This window comes from Leuresthes tenuis, unplaced genomic scaffold (assembly GCF_036924035.1).
Source record: "Leuresthes tenuis unplaced genomic scaffold, fLeuTen1.0.hap1 SCAF_1, whole genome shotgun sequence".
Lineage (NCBI taxonomy): Eukaryota > Metazoa > Chordata > Actinopteri > Atheriniformes > Atherinopsidae > Leuresthes > Leuresthes tenuis.
The window spans coordinates 41,589,038-41,612,014 of NW_027325355.1; the positions used below are offsets into that span (position 1 = coordinate 41,589,038).

Consider the following 22,977-nt stretch of genomic DNA (forward strand, 5'->3'; position numbering starts at 1 on the left):
CTTCTTCCCTGACGTGATTATTCTCTCCAGCTGAAAATGAGACTCTCAGATCACTTCGTGTCTGCCAACAAAGCAGCAGCAGCTGAAGATGACCAACTTCCTCATGTGTCACAGGGCGATCAGACCTTGCAACAAAATACATGCAGGTGGTAGAGAGAAGAGAAAAAGCTTACAGCACCTGGCATTCCCAAGGGGTCTCCCATTCAAGTACTAACCAGGCCCAGCCCTGCTTGGGTTCCGAGATCAGTCGAGGTCGGGCATATTCAGGGTGGTGTGGCCGTAAGTAACAATGTCTGTGAAAAATGTGCATTATATAGGTACTGGAATAATACAGTTCCTCTATGTAACCAGATAATTGCAGGGAAAGGCTAACTTGTTGTGGGCACATCTTCTTCCTTGATGTGATTATTCTCTGCAGCTGAAACTGAGACTCTCAGATCACTTCGTGTCTGCTAACAAAGCAGCAGCAGCTGAAGATGACCACCTTCCTCATGTGTCACAGGGCGATCAGACATTGCAACAAAAGACATGCAGGTGGTAGAGAGAAGAGAAAAAGCTTACAGCACCTGGTATTCCCAAGCGGTGTCCCATCCAAGTACTAACCAGGCCCAGCCCTCCTTGGCTTCCGAGATCAGACAAGGTCAGACATATTCAGGGTGGTTTGGCCGTAAGTAACAATCTCTGTGACAAATGTGCATTATATAGGCAATGGAATCATACACTTCCTCTATGTAACCAGATAATTGCCTAGAAAGGCTGACTTGTAGTGGGCACATGTTCTCTCCTGATGTGATTATTCTCTGCAGCTGAAATTGAGACTCTCAGATCACTTCGTGTCTGCCAACAAAGAAGCAGCAGCAGCTGAAGATGACCAACTTCCTCATGTGTCACAGGAGGATCAGACGTTGCCACAAAAGACATGAAGGTGGTAGAGAGTAGAGAAGAAGCTTACAGCACCTGGTATTACCAAGTGGTCTCCCATCCAAGTACTAACCACGCCCAACCCTGCTTGGCTTCCGAGATCAGACGAGGTCGGGCATGTTCCGGGTGGTGTGGCCGTAAGCAGCAATGTCTCTGACAAATGTGCATTATATAGGTCCTGGAATCATACGGTTCCTCTATGCAACCAGATAATTGCCGAGAAAGGCTGATGTGTAGCGGGTAAATCATCTTCTCTGATGTGATCATTCTCTGCAACTGAAACTGAGACTCTCAGATCACTTCATGTCTGCCAACAAAGCAGCAGCAGCTGAAGATGACCAACTTCCTCATGTGTCACAGGATGATCAGACGTTGCAACAAAAGACATGGAGGTGGTAGAGAGAAGAGAAGAAGCTTACAGCACCTGGTATTCCCAAGCAGTCTCCCATCCAAGTACTAACCAGGCCCAACCCTCCTTGGCTTCCGAGATCAGACATATTCAGGGTGGTTTGGCCGTAAGCAACAGTCTCTGTGACAAATGTGCATTATATAGGCAATGGAATCATATGGTTCCTCTATGTAACCAGATAATTGCCGAGAAAGGCTGATATGTAGTGGGCACATCTTGTTCCCTGACGTGATAATTCTCTCTAGCTGAAAATGAGACTCTCAGATCACTTCGTGTCTGCCAACAAAGCAGCAGCAGCTGAAGATGACCAACTTCCTCATGTGTCACAGGGTGATCAGACGTTGCAACAAAAGACATGCAGGTGGTTGAGAGGAGAGAAAAAGCTTACAGCACCTGGTATTCCCAAGCTGTATACCATCAAAGTACTAACCAGGCCCAACACTGCTTGGCTTCCGAGATCAGACGAGGTTGAGCTTATTCAGGGTGGTGTGGCGGTAAGCAACGATATCTGTTACAAATGTGTATTATATAGGGACTGGAATCATACACTTCCTCTATGTAACCAGATAATTGCAGAGAAAGGCTGACTTGTAGTGGGCACATCTTCTTCCCTGATGTGATTATTCTCTGCAGCTGAAACTGAAACTCTGAGATCACTTTGTGTCTGCCAACAAAGCAGCAGCAGCTGAAGATGACCAACTTCTTCACGTGTCACAGGGTGATCAGACGTTGCAACAAAAGACATGGAGGTGGTAGAGAGAAGAGAAAAAGCTTACAGCACCTGGTACTCCCAAGCAGTCTCCCATCCAAGTACTAACCAGGCACAACCCTGCTTGGCTTCCGAGATCAGACGAGGTCGGGCATATTCAGGGTGGTGTGGCCGTAAGCAACAATGTCTGTGACAAATGTAAGTTGTATAGGTACTGGAATCATACGGTTCCTCTATATAACCAGATAATTGCAGAGAAAGGCTGATAAATAGTGGGCACATCTTCTTCCCTGACGTGATTATTCTCTCCAGCTGAAAATGAGACTCTCAGATCACTTCGTGTCTGCCAACAAAGCAGCAGCAGCTGAAGATGACCAACTTCCTCATGTGTCACAGGGCGATGAGACCTTGCAACAAAATACATGCAGGTGGTAGAGAGAAGAGAAAAAGCTTACAGCACCTGGCATTCCCAAGGGGTCTCCCATTCAAGTACTAACCAGGCCCAGCCCTGCTTGGGTTCCGAGATCAGTCGAGGTCAGGCATATTCAGGGTGGTGTGGCCGTAAGTAACAATGTCTGTGAAAAATGTGCATTATATAGGTACTGGAATAATACAGTTCCTCTATGTAACCAGATAATTGCAGGGAAAGGCTAACTTGTTGTGGGCACATCTTCTTCCTTGATGTGATTATTCTCTGCAGCTGAAACTGAGACTCTCAGATCACTTCGTGTCTGCTAACAAAGCAGCAGCAGCTGAAGATGACCAACTTCCTCATGGTTCACAGGGCGATCAGACATTGCAACAAAAGACATGCAGGTGGTAGAGAGAAGAGAAAAAGCTTACAGCACCTGGTATTCCCAAGCGGTGTCCCATCAAAGTACTAACCAGGCCCAGCCCTCCTTGGCTTCCGAGATCAGACAAGGTCAGACATATTCAGGGTGGTTTGGCCGTAAGTAACAATCTCCGTGACAAATGTGCATTATATAGGCAATGGAATCATACACTTCCTCTATGTAACCAGATAATTGCCTAGAAAGGCTGACTTGTAGTGGGCACATCTTCTTCCCTGATGTGATTATTCTCTGCAGCTGAAATTGAGACTCTCAGATCACTTCGTGTCTGCCAACAAAGAAGCAGCAGCAGCTGAAGATGACCAACTTCCTCATGTGTCACAGGAGGATCAGACGTTGCCACAAAAGACATGAAGGTGGTAGAGAGTAGAGAAGAAGCTTACAGCACCTGGTATTACCAAGTGGTCTCCCATCCAAGTACTAACCACGCCCAACCCTGCTTGGCTTCCGAGATCAGACGAGGTCGGGCATGTTCTGGGTGGTGTGGCCGTAAGCAGCAATGTCTCTGACAAATGTGCATTATATAGGTCCTGGAATCATACGGTTCCTCTATGCAACCAGATAATTGCCGAGAAAGGCTGATGTGTAGCGGGTAAATCATCTTCTCTGATGTGATCATTCTCTGCAACTGAAACTGAGACTCTCAGATCACTTCATGTCTGCCAACAAAGCAGCAGCAGCTGAAGATGACCAACTTCCTCATGTGTCACAGGATGATCAGACGTTGCAACAAAAGACATGCAGGTGGTAGAGAGAAGAGAAGAAGCTTACAGCACCTGGTATTTCCAAGCAGTCTCCCATCCAAGTACTAACCAGGCCCAACCCTCCTTGGCTTCCGAGATCAGACATATTCAGGGTGGTTTGGCCGTAAGCAACAGTCTCTGTGACAAATGTGCATTATATAGGCAATGGAATCATATGGTTCCTCTATGTAACCAGATAATTGCCGAGAAAGGCTGATATGTAGTGGGCACATCTTGTTCCCTGACGTGATAATTCTCTCTAGCTGAAAATGAGACTCTCAGATCACTTCGTGTCTGCCAACAAAGCAGCAGCAGCTGAAGATGACCAACTTCCTCATGTGTCACAGGGTGATCAGACGTTGCAACAAAAGACATGCAGGTGGTTGAGAGGAGAGAAAAAGCTTACAGCACCTGGTATTCCCAAGCTGTATACCAACAAAGTACTAACCAGGCCCAACACTGCTTGGCTTCCGAGATCAGACGAGGTCGGGCATATTCAGGGTGGTGTGGCCGTAAGCGACAATGTCTTTGACAAATGTGCATTATATAGGTAATGGAATCATACGGTTCCTCTATGTAACCAGATAATTGCCGAGAAAGGCTGACTTGTAGTGGGCAAATCTTCTTCCCTCATGTGATCATTCTCTGCAGCTGAAACTGAGACTCTCAGATCACTTCGTGTCTGCCAACAAAGCAGCAGCAGCTGCTGAAGATGACCAACTTCCTCATGTGTCACAGGGTGATCAGACGTTGCAACAAAAGACATGCAGGTGGTCGAAAGAAGAGAAAAAGCTTACAGCACCTGGTATTCCCAAGAGGTCTTCCATCCAAGTACTAACCAGGCCCAACCGTGCTTGGCTTCCGAGATCAGACGAGGTCGGGCATGTTCAACGTGGTGTGGCCGTAAGCAACAATGTCACTGACAAATGTGCATCATATAGGTACTGGAATCATACGGTTCCTCTATGCAACTAGATAATTGCAGAGAAAGGCTGATGTGTAACGGGCATATCATCTTCTCTGATGTGATCATTCTCTGCAGCTGAAACTGAGACTCTCAGATCACTTCGTGTCTGCCAACAAAGCAGCAGCTGAAGATGACCACCTTCCTCATGTGTCACAGGGTGATCAGACGTTGCAACAAAAGGTGGTAGAGAGAAGAGAAAAAGCTTAAAGCACCTGGTATTCCCAGGCAGTCTACCATCCAAGTACTAGTAGTAGTAAAAATAAAAAGGATGGAAAACATTCAAGAAAAGTGCAAATGAAGCAAGGTTTTTTGGTATAACTATCATGTATTATTCATTTGAACTTTTTTAGAACTTTGAACATTTACAAAACATAAGTAAGATCTCAATCTCAGCTCGGCTGCTGACTACTTGGTCCTGGGGCCTGCTGCTGTCTAGCTCTGGTTCATTCCCGTTTAGGAGATAGCTGATGATTAATGTCATCCTCTTCTAAAAGTCACTGTCAGACTCTGAATTTGATCTTCATATTCTGAAACCTCTTTCTTGACCAAAATCAATTTCAAGGCCTTGTGTGCGATGAATCTTTTGGTTGTTGCGGAGAATCGGTTGTATTAGTAGTTATCACTGGGAAAGCTATATTTATTGCCCCCCCCCCCCCCCCCCAAAAAAAAAGAGGAGGGGAAAAAAGAGGGAAAATGAAAAATGTGCAGGAATATGATTACAGGTGCAAGTGCTTGAATGTCGGTTTGACACATGCACACGTGTATAATTACAACAAACAGTTTGAAAGTAGTGTTTCTTTTACAGATCACCAAGAAGCTGGCTGGCGCTATTGGGGACAGTGCTGCATGGATGATAAACATCGGCAACGAGTTTGGCCAGGTTCTGAACTCTGTTCTGACAACGGGTGAAGGTGCAGGGTTGGAAGAGTTGTGCCATGGCATCGTCACTCGATACAAGAATGCGGGCCAAGCTGAACCTGAGGTCATCTATGTTGACCGGGACTGCTGCAGCCAGTCAGGTGGGTAAAAATGATAAAATTCTTTATCAAATATACGTTTGAAAAACTGTGTGCCACACACACACACACTGTTACCACTCCACTTGTGGGAGGAGTGGTACTGGCAATTGGGCAGCGGCTGACTTTGTTTTTCACAGGTGTGTCTTCAGTGGTCAAACTCTTCCACCCATGGAGGTCTGCAGTGCGCTTGGACAGCTTCCATTTCATGCGACGTTTTAACTGCGGCGTTAAGTTTACGTTAAGTGTCTGTCTGTCTGTCTGTCTGTTCGCAGATGATTGCTCGTCTGTTACTGTGTGATTATTGTTACAATGTTAATAAAGTTTGATAATTTTACTTGAACCAAGAACAGCCTTCACATTTTTATTTAATTTCCCTTTGCAAAACAGGACGACAGTGAGTGTGAGTGACATCCATTTAATGCAATTGTCAAAAGTGAAGCCAGAATTACTTGGAGAATTATTTTACATTTATTAACAAAACCCAACACTCTTTGTCTCAACCAAAGATTTTTTAAAAATACTTTCTTTGCTCAATTTGGAATTTGTTTCATTCACTTGTGTTGCACAAATAGTGATACAGATAGATAGCTAGTCTCTCAAATAATTGAGTGTACCAAAAAAAGAGGGGAAAAATGATGGGAGACTTATTTACATTTACAGTTATACACATGTTGTGTGCTTCCCCCCTACAGTAGGCTTTAGTAAAGTCCAAAGCACTGTGGTATGTTGGGGTGTTGCCACAATACAGGTTCGAATCCCACAAGAAACATGAAAATTAAACAGATGATAAACCTTGCAATAAGTGCAGAGGTGTGTGTAAACAATGTTGAGAAGATAAGAGAATAGAGAAAAGTGGATATAGTGTACGTTTTTTCTCCTTTTCTTTTTCTCTCCCCCCCCCCTCCTTCCTCTTTTTTTCCTTTTCCCCCCTTTCGGGCAGTCCCTTTTGCCCCTTTTTTGGCCGAAAGGTTAGCACTCTGGACTTTGAATCCAGTGATCCGAGTTCAAATCTCGGTGGAACCTACAGGTGTGCTGTCATGTTTGTGTTCTGGAAAGAAAATGAGTGGATGAGGTTAGTCAGTTGTCAAGTCACACCAGAGTGTGTGATTGACCAATTCCAAAGAGAGGGCTTAAATTGTTTAATGTTGAAAAAGTGAAACATTCAGCTGAGAGGGTCTGTGCTATTTGCCTTCTCACCTCCGGGTGTCACTAATTGAATCTATTTGATTTCTTCTTCCATATTAATTTGCAATGCATATATTTTTCCATGCTCTCCGTTTGGAATTTGGACACAGAAGCCAAAGGAGAAGGAAACAGGAAAAACAATCCCATGGTAACAATCAGCGACAAGGAGAACTACTCAAAAGCCTACATAATTAACCCGGTGCCCAACCATGGGCCAACCAATCATCCAATCAAGGAGCGGCAATTTCTGCCGGCCGGGATCTGAGCGCCAACTCCATGCGGTGCGCACAAGTTGGTACTGATTTAGGAAAAAGAGGATTGTACAATTTTACTCCTTGGTATGGATACTCTTTCAAAAAAGTCCAAAAAATAAAATATGTGGTTGACAAAACTGTGTGACTCAGTCCTTCAACACAAAAGGCAGGCAAAGGAAAATCAGCTGTCCTCTCTATCTAATCATAGGAGGATGGCCTGACTACGATCAGGGACCTGAGCAGCAAAGAATAGATAGACATGATAAATAGTTATATATATATATATATACATATATATATGTACATACTAGTCTCCAATACTACTATGATAAAAAGAGATCCAATGTACAGGTCTAAGTTGTACAGGAATGTGTTGTAGAAATTTGTTCTATATTTTTGTTGTAAATCCACAACAGGTTTCATCATCTGCTAATCCTGAAGGAGACACTAGTTGTAAAGGAATTTATTAATACATAAAAATGCTTATATTATAAGACTGAAACATCCTTGAACAGCAGATCACTGTAAAGACATACATATAATATTGTGATTATGTCAGTGGGTCAACAATTTTGTAAAGGCAACTTTACATAAAAAAATTTAAAATCTTGTAAAAATATAACAATGTAAACATAAAAACAGCAACCTCAAAACAAAACATAGCATGTTACCTGGATGGAAAACCATGCGTCTCTACAGCCTGAAGGAAGAAATCTTGGGCTGTTGATGCCTTGTTGTTATTGGTAGCATGTCGGTACATGATCTTTGTGAGCATTTGGAAAACATAAAAACCACAGAAACACATTAAACATTAACTACAATAATATAAGAATAATAAATGAATGAAATATTGTTCCATGTGTAATGTTAGACTTAAAGCTATACTTACCTTTCTGGCATGTAGCACGGCACTTATTAAAAATTTAAACATGAAAAACTCCCCCTCCCTCCAAAGTCTCACCCTCTTCCCCCTGCCTGACCTGTGACGCTCCCTTCCTCCCTGACGTGTGAGGTGAGAAAGTGATGGTGCGTTCCATCTCCCCCGGATGTCGGAGCGGAGAATGTTGTCAAGTTATCAGCGGTCCAGTTACCACGTCCATCAAGGCTATTCTTGTGCTTGCCGTGTCCGAATATAAACAACTTGTGATCTACAACGGCCTGCGTTGTAGTTCGCGTGTAATTTCAACACCTGGTGGCTTGCTTTTCCATTTTAGTGCGCCATAAGCTTATTAGGAGCATTTTAAGCTTACAAAAGAAAAGTTTAGCTTTAAATAAATTAAGTTGAATATTATATCACACACTATAATCTCCATGGGGACACTGACCTTTCTTGAAGAGACATCTATTCCAAACATTACCACACCATATCTGTTCAATAAAAATGTATCAATTGTTTAACGCAGCTACATCGTGGTCCATTACACCAGATTCCAGAACTCTGCAGAATGTATGCCATAGACCATTTTTTAAATCAATATATAAATATATAATGTCCATGTGATGTCCTTTGCTGTCAGCTTACCTGATCAACTTGTGGTTGGTATCTATATGTACGAGTGACAGAGGAGCTGCGACATTGTAGGTCCTTCTCACAACACATCCGAGGCTTGTCATTCTCTGTAGTATTCCTACCCTATCAACCCGGTGCATCGAATCCCACACTCTGTCCACTGAACTCTGTGGCCTAAAGCCCTAAGACGACCTTTTACCATTCTGTGACCTGTAGGAAAAGAAGTGAAAACCACTTTTATTTAAGATATATTGATTGATAATCATGTAAACAAACAATTTAGGCATTTAACTTTTTCTCAGGTATACATGCTATGATGACCGTTGCTATGATAATGTCCAGGACTCTCCACTAAGGCACAGAAAATTTAAAAAATAATATTGATAGCCTTTAGGCTATAAAAATAGCAGTCATTAAAGTAGCCGGCCCTCAGCTAGACTTAGTTGAGCCTATATGGCCGGCAATTTCAAATGTTACTTTTATGGCACAAATCTTTTTATAATGCTATGGACAAGTGCATGATATAATTCAAATAAAAACTTTCTGTAAAAAGCACCAACCCAAATTCTGGGAGTCTTGCTTGATGGCAGAGACCAAGCTGTCAAGTTCATCATCTGTCATTTTACTGTAGCCTTCCCTTTTTGAGAGGCCCCACTGTCGCATTCTGCGTTTCAGTGTTCTCACTGATACACCAGCAGTGTGGAAATACAGGGGGCAGAGAGGTCAATTTCAATCAAATGCTGGACGTGGTCTTTGGAAAAAAACATATGCTGGCTTGTTCACAGATACGAGACTTGTGTTCTTTTCACTGATTTTTACTGTGGTCTTCATCGTCGGCTTTCACCACAAGTACACCGTAGAACTGATAAAACACAAATGATGTACAAATATTACATTACACATGCCTCAACTAAAAGAAAATATATTATTTACAAACACAAACTTACATACCACTTTGGCCTGCAAGTGGACCAACCGGTAAACTTAAAACCGCTTATGGTCTTCGTTGATTGCTTTCTTTATTGGATCCATATCAATGATACCAGTTTACCGGACCGCTTTTTTAAACCGGAAGTGACATCACCGTCACCTTAAACTAAACTTATCAAGTTTTAACTTTTAACTTTTACCTAACACCAAATGTTATTAACTATATCCTTTAAACATTGCTAAATATTAAATATATACATCAAAACACTTAAAACAAACGTGTTATACGGACATTCTCTATGGCCATAAAATCATAGCTGCATCTAGTGGCGAAACATAAATATAACTGCCGTTACATTGCCTGTTTGACAGTTTAAAGCGGCTGCACGTGCACCTTTTCTATCTGGCCTCAGTACATTTCTGAAATGTATTCATTTGTGTTTGGAAAACATTGGAAACTTTATTTCTGAGTCCACATCAGTGGGTTCTGGTTGTTAGCACATAGATGAGGAGACAGTTCAAGTAGTTTAAATTTTTAATAAGTGCCGTGCTACATGCCAGAAAGGTAAGTATAGCTTTAAGTCTAACATTACACATGGAACAATATTTCATTCATTTATTATTCTTATATTATTGTAGTTAATGTTTAATGTGTTTCTGTGGTTTTTATGTTTTCCAAATGCTCACAAAGATCATGTACCGACATGCTACCAATAACAACAAGGCATCAACAGCCCAAGATTTCTTCCTTCAGGCTGTAGAGACGCATGGTTTTCCATCCAGGTAACATGCTATGTTTTGTTTTGAGGTTGCTGTTTTTATGTTTACATTGTTATATTTTTACAAGATTTTAAATTTTTTTATGTAAAGTTGCCTTTACAAAATTGTTGACCCACTGACATAATCACAATATTATATGTATGTCTTTACAGTGATCTGCTGTTCAAGAATGTTTCAGTCTTATAATATAAGCATTTTTATGTATTAATAAATTCCTTTACAACTAGTGTCTCCTTCAGGATTAGCAGATGATGAAACCTGTTGTGGATTTACAACAAAAATATAGAACAAATTTCTACAACACATTCCTGTACAACTTAGACCTGTACATTGGATCTCTTTTTATCATAGTAGTATTGGAGACTAGTATGTACATATATATATGTATATATATATATATATAACTATTTATCATGTCTATCTATTCTTTGCTGCTCAGGTCCCTGATCGTAGTCAGGCCATCCTCCTATGATTAGATAGAGAGGACAGCTGATTTTCCTTTGTCTGCCTTTTGTGTTGAAGGACTGAGTCACACAGTTTTGTCAACCACATATTTTATTTTTTGGACTTTTTTGAAAGAGTATCCATACCAAGGAGTAAAATTGTACAATCCTCTTTTTCCTAAATCAGTACCAACTTGTGCGCACCGCATGGAGTTGGCGCTCAGATCCCGGCCGGCAGAAATTGCCGCTCCTTGATTGGATGATTGGTTGGCCCATGGTTGGGCACCGGGTTAATTATGTAGGCTTTTGAGTAGTTCTCCTTGTCGCTGATTGTTACCATGGGATTGTTTTTCCTGTTTCCTTCTCCTTTGGCTTCTGTGTCCAAATTCCAAACGGAGAGCATGGAAAAATATATGCATTGCAAATTAATATGGAAGAAGAAATCAAATAGATTCAATTAGAGACACCCGGAGGTGAGAAGGCAAATAGCACAGACCCTCTCAGCTGAATGTTTCACTTTTTCAACATTAAACAATTTAAGCCCTCTCTTTGGAATTGGTCAATCACACACTCTGGTGTGACTTGACAACTGACTAACCTCATCCACTCATTTTCTTTCCAGAACACAAACATGACAGCACACCTGTAGGTTCCACCGAGATTTGAACTCGGATCACTGGATTCAAAGTCCAGAGTGCTGACCTTTCGGCCAAAAAAGGGGCAAAAGGGACTGCCTGAAAGGGGGGAAAAGGAAAAAAAGAGGAAGGGGGGGGGGGAGAAAAGGAGAAAAAACGTACACTATATCCACTTTTCTCTATTCTCTTATCTTCTCAACATTGTTTACACACACCTCTGCACTTATTGCAAGGTTTATCATCTGTTTAATTTTCATGTTTCTTGTGGGATTCGAACCTGTATTGTGGCAACACCCCAACATACCACAGTGCTTTGGACTTTACTAAAGCCTACTGTAGGGGGCAGCACACAAAATGTGTATAACTGTAAATGTAAATAAGTCTCCCATCATTTTTCCCCTCTTTTTTTGGTACACTCAATTATTTGAGAGACTAGCTATCTATCTGTATCACTATTTGTGCAACACAAGTGAATGAAACAAATTCCAAATTGAGCAAAGAAAGTATTTTTAAAAAATCTTTGGTTGAGACAAAGAGTGTTGGGTTTTGTTAATAAATGTAAAATAATTCTCCAAGTAATTCTGGCTTCACTTTTGACAATTGCATTAAATGGATGTCACTCACACTCACTGTCGTCCTGTTTTGCAAAGGGAAATTAAATAAAAATGTGAAGGCTGTTCTTGGTTCAAGTAAAATTATCAAACTTTATTAACATTGTAACAATAATCACACAGTAACAGACGAGCAATCATCTGCGAACAGACAGACAGACAGACAGACACTTAACGTAAACTTAACGCCGCAGTTAAAACGTCGCACCTATCGTACCTATATAATGCACATTTGTCACAGTTATTGTTGCTTACGGCCACACCACCCTGAATAAGTCTGATCTCGGAAGCCAAGCAGGGTAGGGCCTTGTTAGTATTTGGATGGGAGACTGCTTGGGAATACCAGGTGCTGTAGGTTTTTTCTTTTCTCTCTACAACCTGCATGTCTTTTGTTGCAACGTCTGATCACCCTGTGACACATGAGGAAGTTGGTCATCTTCAGCTGCTGCTGCTTTATTGGCAGACACGAAGTGATCTGAGAGTCTCATTTTCAGCTGGAGAAAATTATCACATCAGGGAACAAGATGTGCCCACTACATATCAGCCTTTCTCGGCAATTATCTGGTTACATAGAGGAACCATATGATTCCATTGCCTATATAATGCACATTTGTCACAGAGATTGTTGCTTACGGCCAAACCACCCTGAATATGTCTGACCTCGTCTGATCTCAGAAGCCAAGGAGGTTTGGGCGTGGTTAGTACTTTGATGAGAGACCGCTTGGGAATACCAGGTGATGTAAGCTTTTTCTCTTCTCTCTACCACCTGCATGTCTTTTGTTGCAACGTCTGATCACCCTGTGACACGTGAAGAAGTTCGTCATCTTCAGCTGCTGCTGCTTTTTTGGCAGACACGAAGTGATCTGAGAGTCTCAGTTTCAGCTGTAGAGAATAATCACATCAGGGAAGAAGATGTGCCCACTACAAGTTAGCCTTTCTTGGCAATTATCTGGTTGCATAGAGGAACCGTATGATTCCAGTACCTATATAATGCACATTTGTCACAGACATTGTTACTTACGGCCACACCACCCTGAATATGCCCAACCTCGTGTGATCTCGGAACCCAAGCAGGGTTGGGCCTGGTTAGTACTTCGATGGGAGACCTCTTGGGAATACCAGGTGCTGTAAGCTTCTTCTCTTCTGTCTACCACCTCCATGTCTTTTGTTGCAACGTCTGATCATCCTGTGACACATGAGGAAGTTGGTCATCTTCAGCAGCTGCTGCTTCTTTGTTGGCAGACACGAAGTGATCTGAGAGTCTCAGTTTCAGCTGCAGAAAATAATCACATGGGGGAAGAAGATGTGCCCGCTACACATCAGCCTTTCTCTGCAATTAACTGGTTGCATAGAGGAACCGTATGATTCCAGTACCTATATAATGGACATTTGTCAGAGATATTGTTGCTTACGGCCACACCACCCTGAATAAGCCCGACCTCGTCTGATCTCGGAAGCAGAGCAGGTTTGGGCCTGGTTAGTACTTCGATGGGAGACCTCTTGGGAATACCAGGTGCTGTAAGCTTCTTCTCTTCTCTCTACCACCTGCATGTCTTTTGTTGCAACGTCTGATCATCCTGTGACACATGAGGAAGTTGGTCATCTTCAGCAGCTGCTGCTTCTTTGTTGGCAGACACGAAGTGATCTGAGAGTCTCAGTTTCAGCTGCAGAAAATAATCACATCGGGGAAGAAGATGTGCCCACTACAAGTCAGCCTTTCTCGGCAATTATCTGGTTACATAGAGGAAGTGTATGATTCCAGTACTTATATAATGCACATTTGTCACAGATATTGTTGCTTACGGCCACACCACCCTGAATAAGCCCGACCTCGTCTGATCTTGGAAGCCAAGCAGGTTTGGGCCTGGTTAGTACTTGGATGGGAGACTGCTTGGGAATACCAGGTGCTTTAAGCTTTTTCTCTTCTCTCTACCACCTGCATGTCTTTTGTTGCAACGTCTGATCACCTTGTGACACATGAGGAAGTTGGTCATCTTCAGCTGCTGCTGCTTTGTTGGAAGACACGAAGTGATCTGAGAGTCTCATTTTCAGCTGGAGAGAATTATCACGTCAGGGAAGAAGATGTGCCCACTACAAGTCAGCCTTTCTCGGCAATTATCTGGTTGCATAGAGGAACCGTATGATTCCAGTACCTATATAATGCACATTTGTCAGAGACATTGTTGCTTACGGCCACACCACCCTGAATAAGCCCCACTTCGTCTGATCTCGGACGCCAAGCAGGGTTGTACCTGGTTACTACTTGGATGGGAGACAGCTTGGGAATACCAGGTGCTGTAAGCTTTTTCTCTTCTCTCTACCACCTGCATGTCTTTTGTTGCAACGTCTGATCACCCTGTGACACGTGAAGAAGTTGGTCATCTTCAGCTGCTGCTGCTTTGTTGATAGACACGAGGTGATCTGAGAGTCTCAGTTTCAGCTGGAGAGAATAATCACATCAAGGAGGAAGATGAACCCACTACAAGTCAGCCTTTTTCGGCAATTATCTGGTTACACAGAGGAAGTGTATGATTCCAGTACCTATATAATGCACATTTGTCACCGATATTGTTGCTTACGGCCACACCACCCTGAATAAGCCCGACCTCGTCTGATCTCTGAAGCCAAGCAGGGTTGGGCCTGGTTAGTACTTGAATGCGAGACCGCTTGGGAATACCAGGTGCCTTAAGCTTTTTCTCTTCTCTCTACCACCTACATGTCTTTTGTTGCAACGTCTGATCACCCTGAGACACATGAGGAAGTTGGTCATCTTCAGCTTCTGCTGCTTTGTTGGCAGACACAAAGTGATCTGAGAGTCTCATTTTCAGCTGGAGAGAATTATCACGTCAGGGAACAAGATGTGCCCACTACAAGTCAGCCTTTCTCGGCAATTATCTGGTTGCATAGAGGAACCGTATGATTCCAGTACCTATATAATGCACATTTGTCAGAGACATTGTTGCTTACGGCCACACCACCCTGAATAAGCCCCACCTCGTCTGATCTCGGACGCCAAGCAGGGTTGTAACTGGTTACTACTTGGATGGGAGACAGCTTGTGAATACCAGGTGCTGTAAGCTTTTTCTCTTCTCTCTACCACCTACATGTCTTTTGTTGCAACGTCTGATCACCCTGAGACACATGAGGAAGTTGGTCATCTTCAGCTTCTGCTGCTTTGTTGGCAGACACGAAGTGATCTGAGAGTCTCAGTTTCAGCTGAAGAGAATGATCACATCAGAGAAGATGATATGCCCGCTACACATCAGCCTTTCTTGGCAATTATCTGGTTGCATAGAGGAACCGTATGATTCCAGTACCTATATAATGCACATTTGTCAGAGACATTGTCGCTTGCGGCCACACCACCCTGAACATGCCCGACCTCGTCTGATCTCGGAAGCCAAACAGGGTTGATCCTGCTTAGTACTTGGATGGGAGACTGCTTGGGAATACCAGGTGCTGTACGCTTCTTCTCTCCTCTCTACCACCTGCATGTCTTTTGTTGCAACGTCTGATCATCCTGTGACACATGAGGAAGTTGGTCATCTTCAGCAGCTGCTGCTTCTTTGTTGGCAGACACAAAGTGATCTGAGAGTCTCAGTTTCAGCTGCAGAGAATAATCACATCAGGGAAGAAGATGTGCCCACTACAAGTCAGCCTTTCTCTGCAATTATCTGGTTACATAGAAGAAGTGTATGATTCCAGTACCTATATAATGCACATTTGTCACAGTTAATGTCGCTTACGGCCACACCACCCTGAATAAGCCCGACCTCGTCTGATCTTGGAAGCCAAGCAGGATTGGGCCTTGTTAGTACTTGGATGGGAGTCCTCTTGGGAATACCAGGTGCTGTAAGCTTTTTCTCCTCTCTCTACCACCTGCATGTCTTTTGTTGCAACGTCTGATCACCCTGTGACACATGAGGAAGGTGGTCATCTTCAGCTGCTGCTGCTTTGTTGGCAGACACGAAGTGATCTGAGAGTCTCAGTTTCAGCTCGAGAGAATAATCACGTCAGGGAAGAAGATGTGCCCACTACTTATCAGCTTTTCTCGGCAATAATCTGGTTACATAGAGGAACTGTATGATTCCAGTACCTATATAATGCACATTTGTCACAGTTATTGTTGCTTACGGCCACACCACCCTGAATATACCCGACCTCGTCTGATCTCGGAAGCCAAGCACGGTTGGGCCTGGTTAGTACTTGAATGGGAGACCGCTTGGGAATACCAGGTACCTTAAGCTTTTTCTCTTCTCTCTACCACCTGCATGTCTTTTGTTGCAACGTCTGATCACCCTGTGACACATGAGGAAGTTGGTCATCTTCAGCTGCTGCTGCTTTGTTGGCAGACACGAAGTGATCTGAGAGTCTCATGTTCAGCTGGAGAAAATTATCACGTCAGGGAAGAAGATGTGCCCACTACAGATCAGCCTTTCTCAGCAATTATCTGGTTACATAGAGGAACCGTATGATTCCTGTACTTATATAATGCACATTTGTCAGACACATTGTTGCTTACGGCCACACCACCCTGAACATGCCTGATCTCGTAAGCCAAGCAGGGTTGAGCCTCCTTAGTACTTGGATGGGAGACTGCTTGGGAATACCAGGTGCTGTAAGCTTTTTCTCTTCTCTCTACCACCTGCATGTCTTTTGTTGCAACGTCTGATCACCCTGTGACACATGAGGAAGTTGGTCATCTTCAGCTGCTGCTGCTTTGTTGGCTGACACGAAGTGATCTGAGAGTCTCAGTTTAAGTTGCAGAGAATGATCACATCAGAGAAGATGATTTGCCCGCTACACATCAGCCTTTCTCGGCAATTATCTGGTTGCATAGAGGAACCGTATGATTCCAGTACCTATATAATGCACATTTGTCAGAGACATTGTTGCTTACGGCCACACCACCCTGAATAAGCCCGACCTCGTCTGATCTCGGACGCCAAGCAGGGTTGTACCTGGTTAGTACTTGGATGGGAGACAGCTTGGGAATACCAGGTGCTGTAAGCTTTTTCTCTTCTCTCTACCACCTGCATGTCTTTTGATGCAACGTCTGATCACCCTGTGACACGTGAAGAAGTTAGTCATCTTCAGCTGCTGCTGCTTTGTTGATAGACACGAGGATATCTGAGAGTCTCAGTTTCAGCTGCAGAGAATAATCACATCAAGGAGGAAGATGAACCCACTACAAGTCAGCCTTTTTCGGCAATTATCTGGTTATACAGAGGAAGTGTATGATTCCAGTACCTATATAATGCACATTTGTCACCAAAATTTTTGCTTATGGCCACACCACCCTGAATAAGCCCAACCTCGTCTGATCTCGGACGCCAAGCAGGGTTGGGCCTGGTTAGTACTTGAATGGGAGACTGCTTGGGAATACCAGGTGCCTTAAGCTTTTTCTCTTCTCTCTACCACCTGCATGTCTTTTGTTGCAACGTCTGATCACCCTGTGACACATGAGGAAGTTGGTCATCTTCAGCTGCTGCTGCTTTGTTGGCTGACACAAAGTGATCTGAGAGTCTCAGTTTCAGCTGCAGAGAATAATCACATCAGGGAAGAAGATGTGCCCATAACAAGTCAGCCTTTCTCTGCAATTATCTGGTTACATAGAGGAATTGTATGATTCCAGTACCTATATAATGCACATTTGTCACAGAAATTGTTCCTTACGGCCACACCACCCTGAATAAGCCCGACCTCGTCTGATCTCGGAAGCCAAGGAGGGTTGGGCCTGGTTAGTACTTTAATGGGAGACTGCTTGGGAATACCAGGTTCTGTAAGAGTTTTCTCTTCTCTCTACAACCTGCATGTCTTTTGTTGCAACGTCTGATCACCCTGTGACACATGAGGAAGTTGGTCATCTTCAGCTGCTGCTGCTTTGTTTGCAGACACGAAGTGATCTGAGAGTCTCAGTTTCAGCTGCAGAGAATAATCACATCAGGGAAGAAGATGTTTCCATAACAAGTCAGCCTTTCTCTGCAATTATCTGGTTACATAGAGGAAGTGTATGATTCCAGTACCTATATAATGCACATTTGTCACAGAAATTGTTCCTTACGGCCACACCACCCTGAATAAGCCCGACCTCGTCTGATCTCGGAAGCCAAGGAGGGTTGGGCCTGGTTAGTACTTTAATGGGAGACTGCTTGGGAATACCAGGTGCTGTAAGCGTTTTCTCTTCTCTCTACAACCTGCATGTCTTTTGTTGCAACGTCTGATCACCCTGTGACACATGAGGAAGTTGGTCATCTTCAGCAGCTGCTGCTTTGTTGGCAGACACGAAGTGATCTGAGAGTCTCAGTTTCAGCTGCAGAGAATGATCACATCAGAGAAGATGATACACCCGCTACACATCAGCCTTTCTCGGCAATTATCTGGTTGCATAGAGGAACCGTATGATTCCAGTGCCTATATAATGCACATTTGTCAGATACATTGCTGCTTACGGCCACACCACCCTGAACATGCCCGACCTCGTCTGATCTCAGAAGCCAAGCAGGGTTGGTCCTGGTTAGTACTTGAATGGGAGACTGCTTGGGAATACCAGGTGATGTAAGCGTTTTCTCTTCTCTCTACAACCTGCATGTCTTTTGTTGCAACGTCTGATCACCCTGTGACACATGAGGAAGTTGGTCATCTTCAGCAGCTGCTGCTTTGTTGGCAGACACGAAGTGATCTGAGAGTCTCAGTTTCAGCTGAAGAGAATGATCACATCAGAGAAGATGATATGCCCACTACACATCAGCCTTTCTCGGCAATTATCTGGTTTCATAGAGCAAGTGTATGATTCCAGTACCTATATAATTCACATTTGTAACAGATATTGTCGCTTACCGCCACACCACCCTGAATAAGCCCCACCTTGTCTTATCTCGGAAGCCAAGCAGGGTTGGGTCTGGTTTGTACTTCAATGGGAGACTGCTTGGGAATACCAGGTGCTGTAAGCTGTTTCTCTTCTCTCTACCACCTGCATGTGTTTTGTTGCAACGTCTGATCACCCTGTGACACATGAGGAAGTTGGTCATCTTCAGCTGCTGCTGCTTTGTTGGCAGACACGAAGTGATCTAAGAGTCTCAGTTTCAGCTGAAGAGAATGATCACATCAGAGAAGATGATATCCCCACTACACATCAGCCTTTCTCGGCAATTATCTGGTTTCATAGAGGAAGTGTATGATTCCAGTACCTATATAATTCACATTTGTAACAAATATATTTGCTTACCGCCACACCACCCTGAATAAGCCCCACCTTGTCTTATCTCGGAAGCCAAGTAGGGTTGGGCCTGGTTAGTACTTAGATGGGAGACTGCTTGGGATTACCAGGTGCTGTAAGCTTTTTGTCTTCTCTCGACCACCTGCATGTCTTTTGTTGCAACGTCTGATCACCCTGTGACACATGAGGAAGTTGGTCATCTTCAGCTCCTGCTGCTTTGTTGGCAGACATGAGGTAATCTGAGAGTCTCAGTTTCAGCTGGAGAGAATAATCACATCAGAGAAGAAGATGTGCCCACTACAAGTCAGCTTTTCTCTGCAATTATTTGGTTGCATAGAGGAACCGTATGATTCCAGTACCTATATAATGCACATTTGTCACAGACATTGTCGCTTACGGCCACACCACCCTGAATAAGCCCGACCTCGTCTGATCTCGGAAGCCAAGCAGGTTTAGGCCTGCTTAGTATTTGATGGGAGACTGCTTGGGAATACCAGGTGCTGTAAGCTTTTTCTCTTCTCTCTACCACCTGCATGTCTTTTGTTGCAACGTCTGATCACCCTGTGACACGTGAAGAAGCTGGTCATCTTCAGCTGCTGCTGCTTTGTTGATAGACACGAGGTGATCTGAGAGTCTCAGTTTCAGCTCCAGAGAATAATCACATCAAGGAGGAAGATGAACCCACTATAAGTCAGCCTTTTTCGGCAATTATCTGGTTATACAGAGGAAGTGTATGATTCCAGTACCTATATAATGCACATTTGTCACCGATATTGTTGCTTACGGCCACACCACCCTGAATAAGCCCAACCTCGTCTGATCTCGGAAGCCAAGCAGGGTTGGGCCTCCTTAGTACTTGGATGGGAGACTGCTTGGGAATACCAGGTGCTGTAAGCTTCTTCTCTTCTCTCTACCACCTGCATGTCTTTTGTTGCAACTTCTGATCACCCTGTGACACATGAGGAAGTTGGTCATCTTCAGCTGCTGCTGCTTTGTTGGCTGACACGAAGTGATCTGAGAGTCTCAGTTTCAGTTGCAGATAATGATCACATCAGAGAAGATGATTATCTGGTTCCATAGAGGAACCGTATGATTCCAGTACCTATATAATGCACATTTGTCAGAGACATTGTTGCTTACGGCCACACCACCCTGAATAAGCCCGACCTCGTCTGATCTCGGACGCCAAGCAGGGTTGTACCTGGTTAGTACTTGGATGGGAGACAGCTTGGGAATACCAGGTGCTGTAAGCTTTTTCTCTTCTCTCTACCACCTGCATGTCTTTTGTTGCAACGTCTGATCACCCTGTGACACGTGAAGAAGTTGGTCATCTTCAGCTGCTGCTTCTTTGTTGGCTGACACGAAGTGATCTGAGAGTCTCAGTTTCAGTTGCAGATAATGATCACATCAGAGAAGATGATTTCCCCGCTACACATCAGCCTTTCTCGGCAATTATCTGGTTGCATAGAGGAACCGTATGATTCCAGTACCTATATAATTCACATTTGTAATAGATATTGTCGCTTACCGCCACACCACCCTGAATAAGCCCCACCTTGTCTTATCTCGGAAGCCAAGCAGGGTTGGGTCTGGTTTGTACTTCAATGGGAGACTGCTTGGGAATACCAGGTGCTGTAAGCTGTTTCTCTTCTCTCTACCACCTGCATGTGTTTTGTTGCAACGTCTGATCACCCTGTGACACGTGAAGAAGTTAGTCATCTTCAGCTGCTGCTGCTTTGTTGATAGACACGAGGTGATCTGAGAGTCTCAGTTTCAGCTCCAGAGAATAATCACATCAAGGAGGAAGATGAACCCACTACAAGTCAGCCTTTTTCGGCAATTATCTGGTTATACAGAGGAAGTGTATGATTCCAGTACCTATATAATGCACATTTGTCACCGATATTGTTGCTTACGGCCACACCACCCTGAATAAGCCCGACCTCGTCTGATCTCGGAAGCCAAGCACGGTTGGGCCTGGTTAGTACTTGAATGGGAGACCGCTTGGGAATACCAGGTACCTTAAGCTTTTTCTCTTCTCTCTACCACCTGCATGTCTTTTGTTGCAACGTCTGATCACCCTGTGACACATGAGGAAGTTGGCCATCTTCAGCTGCTGCTGCTTTGTTGGCTGACACGAAGTGATCTGAGAGTCTCAGTTTCAGTTGCAGAGAATGATCACATCAGAGAAGATGATTTGCCCGCTACACATCAGCCTTTCTCGGCAATTATCTGGTTGCATAGAGGAACCGTAGTTGGCAGACACGAAGTGATCTGAGAGTCTCAGTTTCAGCTGCAAAGAATAATCACGTCAGGGAAGAAGATGTGCCCACTACACATCAGCCTTTCTCGGAAATGATCTGGTTGCATAGAGGAACCGTATGATTCCAGTACCTATATAATGCACATTTGTCAGAGACATTGTTGCTTACGGCCACACCACCCTGAACATGCCTGACCTCGTCTGATCTCGGAAGCCAAGGAGGGTTGGGCCTAGTTAGTACTTGGATGGAAGACCTCTTGGGAATACCAGGTGCTTTAAGCTTTTTCTCTTCTCTCAACCACCTGCATGTCTTTTGTTGCAACGTCTGATCACCCTATGACACATGAGGAAGTTGGTCATCTTCAGCAGCTGCTGCTGCTTTGTTGGCAGACACGAAGTGATCTGAGAGTCTCAGTTTCAGTTGCAGAGAATGATCACATCAGAGAAGATTATTTGCCCGCTACACATCAGCCTTTCTCGGCAATTATCTGGTTGCATAGAGGAACCGTATGATTCCAGTACCTATATAATGCACATTTGTCAGAGACATTGTTGCTTACGGCCACACCACCCTGAAGAAGCCTGACCTCGTCTGATCTCGGATGCCAAGCAGGGTTGTACCTGGTTAGTACTTGGATGGGAGACAGCTTGGGAGTACCAGGTGCTGTAAGCTTTTTCTCTTCTCTCTACCACCTGCATGTGTTTTGTTGCAACGTCTGATCACCCTGTGACACGTGAAGAAGTTGGTCATCTTCAGCTGCTGCTGCTTTGTTGATAGACACGAGGTGATCTGAGAGTCTCAGTTTCAGCTGAAGAGAATAATCACATCAAGGAGGAAGATGAGCCCACTACAAGTCAGCCTTTTTCGGCAATTATCTGGTTACACAGAGGAAGTGTATGATTCCAGTACCTATATAATGCACATTTGTCACCGATATTGTTGCTTACGGCCACACCACCCTGAATAAGCCCGACCTCGTCTGATCTCGGAAGCCAAGCAGGGTTGGGCCTGGTTAGTACTTTAATGGGAGACTGCTTGGGAATACCAGGTGCTGTAAGCGTTTTCTCTTCTCTCTACAACCTGCATGTCTTTTGTTGCAACGTCTGATCACCCTGTGACACATGAGGAAGTTGGTCATCTTCAGCTGTTGCTGCTTTGTTGGAAGACACGAAGTGATCTGAGAGTCTCAGTTTCAGCTGAAGAGAATAATCACGTCAGGGAAGAAGTTGTGCCCACTACACATCAGCCTTTCTCAGCAATTATCTGGTTACATAGAGGAACCGTATGATTCCTGTACTTATATAATGCACATTTGTCACAGACATTGTTGCTTACGGCCACACCACCCTGAATATGCCTGACCTCGTCTGATCTCGGAAGCCAAGCAGAGTTGGGCCTGGTTAGTACTTGGGTGGGAGACCGCTTGAAAATACCAGGTGCTGTAAGCTTTTTCTCTTCTCTCTACCACCTGCATGTCTTTTTTTGCAACGTCTGATCACCCTGTGACACATGAGGAAGTTGGTCATC

General features: G+C 43.9%; 33 pseudogenes; 21 read left to right on the forward strand and 12 right to left on the reverse strand.

The window, feature by feature from the left end:
- Window positions 1-166: 166 nt before the first annotated feature.
- LOC140314026 (5S ribosomal RNA) lies at window positions 167-285 on the reverse strand (annotated as a pseudogene).
- A 269-nt stretch (window positions 286-554) lies between these two features.
- LOC140291968 (5S ribosomal RNA) lies at window positions 555-673 on the reverse strand (annotated as a pseudogene).
- A 272-nt stretch (window positions 674-945) lies between these two features.
- LOC140316394 (5S ribosomal RNA) lies at window positions 946-1,064 on the reverse strand (annotated as a pseudogene).
- A 269-nt stretch (window positions 1,065-1,333) lies between these two features.
- Window positions 1,334-1,442, reverse strand: LOC140295826 (5S ribosomal RNA; annotated as a pseudogene).
- A 269-nt stretch (window positions 1,443-1,711) lies between these two features.
- On the reverse strand, window positions 1,712-1,830 carry LOC140297216 (5S ribosomal RNA; annotated as a pseudogene).
- Window positions 1,831-2,099: 269 nt separating this feature from the next.
- Window positions 2,100-2,218, reverse strand: LOC140299792 (5S ribosomal RNA; annotated as a pseudogene).
- Window positions 2,219-2,487: 269 nt separating this feature from the next.
- On the reverse strand, window positions 2,488-2,606 carry LOC140279547 (5S ribosomal RNA; annotated as a pseudogene).
- Window positions 2,607-2,875: 269 nt separating this feature from the next.
- On the reverse strand, window positions 2,876-2,994 carry LOC140293057 (5S ribosomal RNA; annotated as a pseudogene).
- A 272-nt stretch (window positions 2,995-3,266) lies between these two features.
- On the reverse strand, window positions 3,267-3,385 carry LOC140315656 (5S ribosomal RNA; annotated as a pseudogene).
- Window positions 3,386-3,654: 269 nt separating this feature from the next.
- On the reverse strand, window positions 3,655-3,763 carry LOC140296885 (5S ribosomal RNA; annotated as a pseudogene).
- Window positions 3,764-4,032: 269 nt separating this feature from the next.
- On the reverse strand, window positions 4,033-4,151 carry LOC140288698 (5S ribosomal RNA; annotated as a pseudogene).
- A 272-nt stretch (window positions 4,152-4,423) lies between these two features.
- LOC140299605 (5S ribosomal RNA) lies at window positions 4,424-4,542 on the reverse strand (annotated as a pseudogene).
- An 8,052-nt stretch (window positions 4,543-12,594) lies between these two features.
- Window positions 12,595-12,713, forward strand: LOC140296772 (5S ribosomal RNA; annotated as a pseudogene).
- Window positions 12,714-12,982: 269 nt separating this feature from the next.
- LOC140316005 (5S ribosomal RNA) lies at window positions 12,983-13,101 on the forward strand (annotated as a pseudogene).
- Window positions 13,102-13,373: 272 nt separating this feature from the next.
- Window positions 13,374-13,492, forward strand: LOC140301812 (5S ribosomal RNA; annotated as a pseudogene).
- Window positions 13,493-13,764: 272 nt separating this feature from the next.
- LOC140289171 (5S ribosomal RNA) lies at window positions 13,765-13,883 on the forward strand (annotated as a pseudogene).
- Window positions 13,884-14,540: 657 nt separating this feature from the next.
- On the forward strand, window positions 14,541-14,659 carry LOC140290893 (5S ribosomal RNA; annotated as a pseudogene).
- Window positions 14,660-15,316: 657 nt separating this feature from the next.
- On the forward strand, window positions 15,317-15,435 carry LOC140293628 (5S ribosomal RNA; annotated as a pseudogene).
- Window positions 15,436-15,707: 272 nt separating this feature from the next.
- LOC140280886 (5S ribosomal RNA) lies at window positions 15,708-15,826 on the forward strand (annotated as a pseudogene).
- A 269-nt stretch (window positions 15,827-16,095) lies between these two features.
- On the forward strand, window positions 16,096-16,214 carry LOC140300412 (5S ribosomal RNA; annotated as a pseudogene).
- A 647-nt stretch (window positions 16,215-16,861) lies between these two features.
- On the forward strand, window positions 16,862-16,980 carry LOC140290504 (5S ribosomal RNA; annotated as a pseudogene).
- Window positions 16,981-17,249: 269 nt separating this feature from the next.
- LOC140289377 (5S ribosomal RNA) lies at window positions 17,250-17,368 on the forward strand (annotated as a pseudogene).
- A 269-nt stretch (window positions 17,369-17,637) lies between these two features.
- On the forward strand, window positions 17,638-17,756 carry LOC140293220 (5S ribosomal RNA; annotated as a pseudogene).
- A 269-nt stretch (window positions 17,757-18,025) lies between these two features.
- On the forward strand, window positions 18,026-18,144 carry LOC140288527 (5S ribosomal RNA; annotated as a pseudogene).
- A 269-nt stretch (window positions 18,145-18,413) lies between these two features.
- On the forward strand, window positions 18,414-18,532 carry LOC140290079 (5S ribosomal RNA; annotated as a pseudogene).
- Window positions 18,533-19,577: 1,045 nt separating this feature from the next.
- Window positions 19,578-19,695, forward strand: LOC140296178 (5S ribosomal RNA; annotated as a pseudogene).
- Window positions 19,696-19,964: 269 nt separating this feature from the next.
- LOC140291689 (5S ribosomal RNA) lies at window positions 19,965-20,083 on the forward strand (annotated as a pseudogene).
- A 237-nt stretch (window positions 20,084-20,320) lies between these two features.
- LOC140290506 (5S ribosomal RNA) lies at window positions 20,321-20,439 on the forward strand (annotated as a pseudogene).
- A 657-nt stretch (window positions 20,440-21,096) lies between these two features.
- On the forward strand, window positions 21,097-21,215 carry LOC140266284 (5S ribosomal RNA; annotated as a pseudogene).
- A 397-nt stretch (window positions 21,216-21,612) lies between these two features.
- Window positions 21,613-21,731, forward strand: LOC140290847 (5S ribosomal RNA; annotated as a pseudogene).
- A 272-nt stretch (window positions 21,732-22,003) lies between these two features.
- Window positions 22,004-22,122, forward strand: LOC140295384 (5S ribosomal RNA; annotated as a pseudogene).
- Window positions 22,123-22,391: 269 nt separating this feature from the next.
- On the forward strand, window positions 22,392-22,510 carry LOC140299170 (5S ribosomal RNA; annotated as a pseudogene).
- A 269-nt stretch (window positions 22,511-22,779) lies between these two features.
- On the forward strand, window positions 22,780-22,898 carry LOC140301124 (5S ribosomal RNA; annotated as a pseudogene).
- The last annotated feature ends 79 nt before the right edge of the window (window positions 22,899-22,977 follow it).